Raw genomic sequence first — 8,933 nt, 5'->3', positions numbered from 1 at the left:
CCAGAATTGGGGTCTGTGTCCGTACGCTGTGGCGGCTGCAGGGTTAAAACGGCAGGAGTGGGTAATCTCACAGCCTGGAGGCCAGAAGTCAGGAATCAAGGTGTCCCAAGGCTGCAGGGGATGACCCTTCCATGCCTTTCCCAGTTTCCCAAGGCAGTTGGCAGTCCCTGGTGGTCCCAGCTGGCAGACCCACCCCCCGGCTCTGCACCACACGGCCTCCTCTCATGTGTCTCTATCCCTGCACTGTGCTCCCCTCCTCTCCTGAAGACCAGTCCTATCAGATCAGCACCCACCCTAACGACCTCACCTTAGCTGGATTACAACAGCAAAGACCCTATTTCCAGATAAGGTCCCATCCAGAGGTACTGAGGGTTAGCACTCCAACTTCTATTTGGGACAACACATCGACCCATCACTGAGTTCTTATACTTGGCTACAAAAGAAAGGAAACAGGAGAACTCAAAATGCGGGTCCAGAGACCACGCATGCCAATTTTTCACTGCAACGTTATAGCTTAAAAATATATAGAAATGGGGCGCCTGGGTGGCTCAGTTGGTTAAGCGACTGCCTTCGGCTCAGGTCATGATCCTGTGGTCCCTGGATCGAGTCCCGCATCGGGCTCCCTGCTCGGCAGGGAGCCTGCTTCTGCCTCTGACCCTCCCCCCTCTCATGTGCTCTCTCTCTCTCATTCTCTCTGTCTCAAATAAATAAATAAAATCTTTAAAAAAAAAAAAAAAAAAAAAAAAAAATATATAGAAATGACCTGAAGGCATGTTATTTGGAATTTGTATTTGGTGGACTCTTGCAAACCATTAAAAAAGATTATTGAGAGACCATGTGGCAATATGATGAAACATTTCTGGCCATGCTGAGTCACACCTCTGATATGATCGTGTGTGAACGTGGCCTGGTGCAGAAATGAAAACAGCCCTGTCAGAGGTGAGGGGTTACGGGCAGCTTTTCTCTCTGCGTTTTTATCTTAAACTTCTCTTTATGTGATATATTTTTTAAACTAAAAACAAGGAAGAGGGGTGCCCTGGGTGACTCAGTCCGTTAAGCGTCTGCCTTCGGCTCAGGTCATGATCCCGGGGACCTGGGATCGAGTCCCACATCAGGCTCCCTGCTCGGCGGGAAGCCTGCTTCTCCCTCTCCCTCTGCTGCTCCCCCTGCTCGTGCTCTCTCTCTGCTCTCTCACTCTCTCTCCCTCTCAAATAAATAAATAAAATTTTTTAAAAATAAATAAATAAAGTGCACAGAATCAAAGTGAACTCAACAAGCACACAAGGGGAGCATGGGCAGAAACTTCCGGAAGTTTGGTTCGCTATCACGTGATTTTCCTGCCACATGCTGAGCCTTATCTTGGAGCCGCCCCAAGAACTCACTCACTTCTGGAGCCCAAGGGCCAGCCTCCCACCCCCTCCACCAGTGCATGCTTCAGTCATTCTGCATCATCCACCTGCTGAACGTTCACAATGCCATGAAAGCATTCCTCTGTGATTGGGATGGGGCAGGGGGCAACACAGAGTCCCCGAGGGAGACAATCAACAGACAAAATACACACAGCGGGTCCAGAGACCACGCATGCCAAGAGGGAAAAATGAGGCAAGGAAGAGCCCTGTTGGATGAGGACGTGTTTGGGCAAAGACATCATGAAGAAAGGGAATGAGAATTTGGCCCTGTGCCCGGGAAAAAGCACATCTCATCCAGGAGGACCAGCAAGTGCAAAGCCAGACATGGGGGCAGGGTGGGTGTAGAGCAGGCGCAGCAAGGAGACCAGTGTGTCTGAACAGAGCGGGCAGGAGGGACAGGAGAGGCAGGAAAGAGCTTGGGGAGAATTGGGGGCCAGACCACCTACAGCCTTGAAAACAAAGATGTGGACTTACAGATTTTAATTTGCATGAAAAGGGAAGATGCTACAGGGTTTTGAGCAAAGGAGTGACATCTGTAAAATGATCACTCTGACTGCTGTGTAGGGGACAGGTGGGGGACAGCAAGGTGCAGGCTGGGGATCAGCAAGGGAGAGACGGTGCTGCCCCCCAAGGGCAGAAGTGGTGGGAGGGATGAGAAGTTCCAAGGTTCTGGACAGATGGATCAGATGGAAGAGGAAGGGAAGAGTCTAGAACTCAAGAGTTTAGATCTGAGGACCTGGAATAATGGATTTTCCATGTACTGAGATTAGAAGACCCCAAGAGGAGCAGATTGGGAAAAGCAAGGGGATGGAGAGGTCACCTTTGGTTAAGACTACAGTGAATGAAGTCCTGCTGAGTGAATTCAACCAGCCCTGAGCCTCCAGGCTGCTTCAGTGCTGACCGAAGCCAGCCCTGTTTCCAGAATTGCTCCCGGCCAGCACTGCGATTACCAGAACACGACATCAGAAACTAATGACGTACTGTAGGGTGACTAACATAAAATAGTAAAATAAAATAAAATAAAATGTAAAATAATAGTTTTAAACCCAGAATTTAAGATGTTTCTGGTTGGAAAATAAATTGGTGTGGTATTCTTGGAGAGGGGAAGAATTTGGCAGTATAAATTAATATTATTTTTCTCCTCTAATAAGATTCAGTAATTCCACTCCTAGAATTTATCCCTCAGAAATAAATGATCAGAAAAATGTCCAGGGGCGCCTGGGTGGCTCAGTCGTTAAGCGTCTGCCTTCGGCTCAGGTCATGATCCCAGGGTCTTGGGCTCGAGTCCCACATTGGGCTCCCGGCTCGGCAGGAAGCCTGCTTCTCCCTCTCCCACTCCCCCTGCTTGTGTTCCCTCTCTCGCTGTGTCGCTCTCTGTCAAATAAATAAGTAAAATCTTTTTAAAAAAATGTCCAAAATGTGTGTGTAAGTATGTTAATCACAGTGTTGCATGCAATAGTGAAACACTGAGAGCACTTTAAATGTTAGACAATAAGGCAATGTTCAATAAATCATGATGCATTTAAAAAAAAAAACTGTAATTGGAGATGGTCTTCCACACAGGTTTTGTGCAAATACATGAAAACACTGTTCAAAGGAGGGCATTCCCTCCTTTAGGGCTGCTTTTGGTGTTGAGAAGAGGGAAGGCTGTTCTTGGTGCCTTGCCTAAATAAACCTGTGACAGATTTTGGTTTTTCACCCTGGAAAGGGGTCCTGACAGGGGGAGGAGAGAGCCAAGTGGTTTAATAACCACACAGGTGCCTCGGACCTGCCACAATCGGGGCCTTGGGTTTGTGGGTGGCCCAGCAGGGCTCGGGACCAATAGTGGTATATGATAAGAATGTGAGATTATGGTAAGAACTGGTCCTTAACCGCTGGGGCAGGGGCTGGGGAAGCCAGGGTTGGCCAGGTACCTGAAACGTGGGCAAGGACAGACCAAGCGCACCCAGCAGCCAAGGTGGGATGGCCTAGGGGAGCTCAGGGCGTGATGGGTGAGAAGCTGTCAGCAGGGCCTGTGGTGGGGGCACAGGGATGCAGAGCGGAAGAGAGAACAAGCTGTGATTCCCTGGGTACCTCTGCTCTGTCCCCGACTGCCTTGGACCACAATTACCTTCTGAGCCTCACACAAGTTTGCAAGGTTGTTGTATAAAATGCAGAATGCCCCATTAAATTTGAATTGCAGATCAACACTGGATCGTTTTTTAGCATGAGTATGTTTCATGCAATATTTGAGACATACTTAGCCTAAGAAACTATTTGCTGTAAGTATGAAATTCAAATTTAATTAGGAGTCCTATGCTTTTCTTTGCTAAATCTTTGGCCAGCTTCTACCCAAAATTTCCAAGGAAGGGATCCAGGGCAGGGCTCCGGGACCCAGGACAGCCGCACCTGCTACCATGATTGAGTGCTTGTGGCACCAAGTCCAGCTCATACATGTAACCCCCACAGCGGAGGAGGGCAGGTTTCATGACTACTGCATTGCAGATGGGAAAACAGAGTGTCCGAAATAACAATTTACCAAAAATTTTATAGGTGGGAATGATAACAGCACTTACAAGGTCAGGCACAACTCTGATAGGTCTGTGCATAAGATCTCATGCGATCCTTTTTAACAACTCTACGGGGGGCTGTTGTTGGACCCATTTTACAGATAAGGAAATAAAGTCACACCACTAGTAAGTGGTCGGGGTTGGAACCCAGGGAGTGTGATTATAGTCTGTGCTCTTACCCATCATCTTAAACCCCCACTGAACACGACCACCACCACCTCCCACTCCTGACGAGGTGGGATTCATGCACAGGACACCCGCAGAGTCCAGGTGGCAGGTCCAGTCACGAGCCCATCGGGATGCAGTGAGATGCATGAAACTGACAAGGGAAGAGGTAGAAATCACTGTGGTTTGGTTCGTGGAGCAGATAAGTGGGTGACCTGAACAGTTGGAAGACGCAGCAAAGGGGAGGTTAACGCCCATGTCGGGATCTGTAAATACGTAAAGTAAATATCAGGGTTCACTGAGCACTTCCTAGGGACTGGGTGCTGTACTACCGAACTCACCCGAGTCCTCACGGTCACCCCCTCTCTACAAGCTAGAAAACGGGGGTTGGGAGGAAGCCAAGCAGCTTGCCTGAGGTCGCCCCATCAGGAAGAGGCAGGTGCAGGATTGGAGGTGACCCCGAAGCCGACGCAGGCAACATCCGTGCCATCTTTCTTCCTCGCCTGCTTGTAAGCGTGTGTATCCTCAGATTCAAGACTGAGAGACCCATGCAGTACAGCTGGATCCAATGACATGTGTGTCATCACTGCTTCCGTGACAGTGACAGAGCGGGGGTTTGTTCTGAGAAATTCGGTCTCCATCCCCCAGGAGGCAGAAGAAGGGTGAGCAGACAGCTCACCCAATAGAGAAAACTCTGGCAGGGGCTTCCACCTGGGGACCATGGAGGAGGACAACAGGAATGGCCACCTCCTCCCCGGAGACCACCTCGACACTGTCCCTGCGGGTCTCAACTTCATCCACGTCTTTTCTTGCGAGTGCACGAGTTTTCCAAGAACGCCCCAGTGGGTGCTACAGAGCTTCGGTCATAGGGATGGAGAGCCTGGGGTTCCGATCCACATTCGCCACCCACTCGGCAAGGCCAGCCGAACACACGGTGGTCAGCGTAACTCTGAGTCACCTAATCAGTGAACTAATTAGCATAAGGACAGGGTTGGGCATTAGACTGTGTCCAGGGCATTAATGGGGTCACCCCGAAGGAATCGCACTTGGAAGACCTAGACCCACAGTCTGAGACCCAGCTAGGGGCCTCCCGTGTTGCTCTATCTTTTTGCTCCTTTGCCTCCATCTGCCCTGGGCTTGAGGCCATCAGAGAGGTCCGTACGAATAGTTCAGACTGGCCAGTGCACTCCTCCATCCCACCATCCACTAGAAGCCTGCGGCTGTCTCAGCCCTTCTCTGCACTCCTTCCAGGCAGCAAGTCCTCAGGACAGCAAGCCCAGAGCGGAAAATCAGAGGGACGGGCACGTGGACTTAACGTTTCCTTTAAAATAAGAAAAAAATAATTTCAAAATGTCGAAAAAAAAAGGAAATGAAAAGTAAAACTAAAAGAAAGGGATGTTGAGGACAGCAGTTGCCAAACGTTACCCCTGGGCCACGGACTTCACCCCGTGTCACCTACAAAACACACCACACTTTCTGTTTCACTCATTTAATAAAGTCTTATCCATCTGTGTAATAAAACACAGAAGTATGTTGCAGGGGTGGCATTGACCTGAAGGACTTTCTGAATCCCAGAAACATGGAATGGAATCCATTTCTCAGTCAGGAGGCTTTTCTCCTTTGTTGCTTTAAAATAACCCAGTGGATGGCACTGAATTTCAGAAATTGAGCTATGCACGTACTTTCCCAGCAGGAGACAAAGAGCAGCCCCATGGAGGAGGGCAAGGTGGGCCTGTGGGCTTTATCCTGCAGCAGCGTGTGGCCACTTCCAAAACGGTTCTCAGCTGGGACCCATTGTCCTGACCCGCCCCACAGAGGAAAATCGCTATTAGTACCCATCTCGGTCGATGTTGGTGCAGGATGCACAGCCCTCTCCAGATGCCACTTACAGGCAGTCAATCCTCATTCAACAGAAAAAAAAAAAAAAAAAAAAAACAGAAAGTAGGCGGGCGCAAGGGAAGAATACATTGCTCTTCAACTATACCAGGCCACCCCCATCTCCGGGACCTTGTTCCAGTGGCCCCCTCTTGCTGGAACCCACTTAACCCTGAAAGGCTTCTAGCTCACTCCCTCACCTCCTTTAGGCTTTTTTTCCAGCTTACTTTCTCACTGAGGTCTACACTGCCCTACCCTGGACTGGGTCTATAATAGTACCCCCCAAAATTCATGCCCATGTGCAACCTACACACAAATAAATTTCCTTATTTGGAAATAGGGTCTTTGAAAAGGTGATTAGCTAAGAATCTTGAGATGACATCATCCTGGATTTCGGGTGGGCCCCGAATCCAATGATTGGTGTCTGTATAAGAAGAGGAAAGGGAAATTTGAAGCACACAGAGACATAGAGTGGAAGAAAGCCACTAAAGACAGAGGCCAAGGTGGAGTGATGCATCCACAAGCCGAGGAACACCTAGAACCACGAGAAGCTGGAAAAGGCTGGAAAGATCCTCCCCTAGAGCCTCCGGAGGGAGCATGGGCCTGTCGATACCTTGATTTTGGACTTCTGCCCTCCAGAACTGTGAGAGAATCAATCACTCTTGTTATAAGCCACCCAGTTTGTGGTCCTTTGTTACAACTGCCCTAGGAAACGAATCCACTCCCCTGTTGGCTCTCGCCACCTGACCATTCCCTTCCCACCCTCAGTGGCCCCACCCCCCCTACCCTGCTCTGCCTTTTCTTTGTTTTAATACATACATGCATATATGTATACATACCCAGACACCTGAGAGCGGCTTATATACATCAGGGCCCTTTACACCTCAATACCACACGCTCCCTTACAGAGCTGCAGGAAAGCTATCAAATCCAGAAAATTTAGCTTTGATACAATACTTTTCTTTAACCTGTAGTCCGTATTCCACTTCCATCAATTACTCCAACACGGTTCCTTGTGGCATTCCCCCCCTTTCATGCGGGATCCTGTCCAGAATCACGGATTGCACTTCGTTATCGTGTCTCTTTAGGCTCCTTTAATTTCCCTTAATAGCTCTCAACCCTGCTTGTCTTCCGTAACATTTGTAGAATGCAGTCCAAGTAATTGTATAGCATGTCCCTCTACTTGGGTTTGTTTGATGTTTCCTCGTGGTTAGCGTCAGGCTCTGCACTCCAGCTAGATGCGTCATAAGGAATATTTTGTCCTTCATGGGGTGTCCCATCTGGGGCACCAAGTGTCACCTGCTCCTGAATTGTGATGCTGATTCTAGTCGTCCAGTAAAAATGTGGTCTGGGGTCTGCACAGTGCTCTCTATTTCCTCCCTTGCAGATAATGAGTTATCTATGCAACGTGCAGGGAGATGCTTTACGAAAATATGTAAATATCTTGCTCCTCAGCAAACTCTCTCTCTCTCTCTCTCTCTCACACACACACACACACATATACACACTCACTCACGCTCACAGATGCGCAATGATATTCTGGCATAAAGCAATATTTACTGCGATGATTGCAATATGTTGATTTTTGCAACCACAACACTTTTGCTGCATTTATCAGTCAGCACCCTCCTGTGAGAAAGAGTCTCCCTTTCCCTCACTTACTTATCAATTTATTGTCAGCACAGAGAAAGCCTAGCTTTCGAGATTATTGTTTCCACTGTGCACTTAAAAACAGTTCGATATTTACTGCGGAAACTGAGCAGTAACTTCTTTGTTCTCAATTCCACCTGCATTTTGATGGAAGAAATAGACGCTTTTGCATCCACAAAAATTACTGGGAATAAAACACATACCAAGCAACCTTTTAAAAATATTATTCCATGGTGGTTATATTCCAACCCAGACAACATAAGTTTGTAAGCAACGTAATGCTAACGTTTTAACAGAAGTAACTAAATATTACATGGTCCTGAAACTGGATGGAAACCATTGATGATCAGCATAGCAATGAAAGAGTATGTTCTATGTTTAAAGAGACTAACGGAAGGAGAAGACACGGACACCACATGGCCCAGAGCGTGAACAGAGATGCACAGGGTCTTTAGAGTATTTAGCCAAGCATAACATCAAAGGTCACCGGGACAGGAGGTTGTTTTCAGAATATACGACAAGACACTCAGGCAGGTAGAAGATGGCCAATGTCGAATACAGATCCAAAATCGGGCTGGAAGGCCAGGTCCCATAGTGATGGTGGCTGTCGATAAACCAGACATTGGCAGGAGACCCGATACTAATTCAAGTAAAGCATCTGACCAATTCCTGGCATGCCTCCTTAGAAATTTCATCTCTTACAACTTTGCCTGGCCCCAGTCACTAGGCAGCCCAACAGCCAGTCACATGGGGAGCCTTTAAGCTGAGAGATTCGAATTAATACAGCGACCTAGGGTGTGACCCTGACCATGACCTCTCGTGACCCACAGGGATGGGGTGGGGGGTGCAAAGGGTCTACTTGGGGTCTGTGTAATCACCTCTACCTCTTCCCGATGCTTAGACCCTTATATCCCACAGGGACTAAATTCAGTTTTAACTTAGGTTCCTAACACACAGCATAGTTCACATGCAACCCGAGAACCACGTTTTAAAACAAACTTATTCTCTTTCACAAAGCCATAAGTTGTAAATAAATATATATACCCAAGTGAGTTGAAAACCTGTGTCCACACACAAACCTGCGCACAGATGTCTAGCGGCTTTCTTCATAATTATCAAAACTTGGAAGCAACCCAGGTGTCCTTCAGCAGGTGAATGGATAAATTCACTCTGGCACCGCCATACAATGGAATGTTATTCAGCAATTTAAAAGCAAGGAACTGGGGCACCTGGGTGCCTCAGTTGTTAAGTGTCTGCCTTCGGCTCAGGTCATGATCCCAGGGTC

The sequence above is a fragment of the Neomonachus schauinslandi genome, chromosome 1 (assembly GCF_002201575.2).
Source record: "Neomonachus schauinslandi chromosome 1, ASM220157v2, whole genome shotgun sequence".
Taxonomy (NCBI): domain Eukaryota; kingdom Metazoa; phylum Chordata; class Mammalia; order Carnivora; family Phocidae; genus Neomonachus; species Neomonachus schauinslandi.
Note: the sequence above shows the minus strand (reverse complement) of the source record.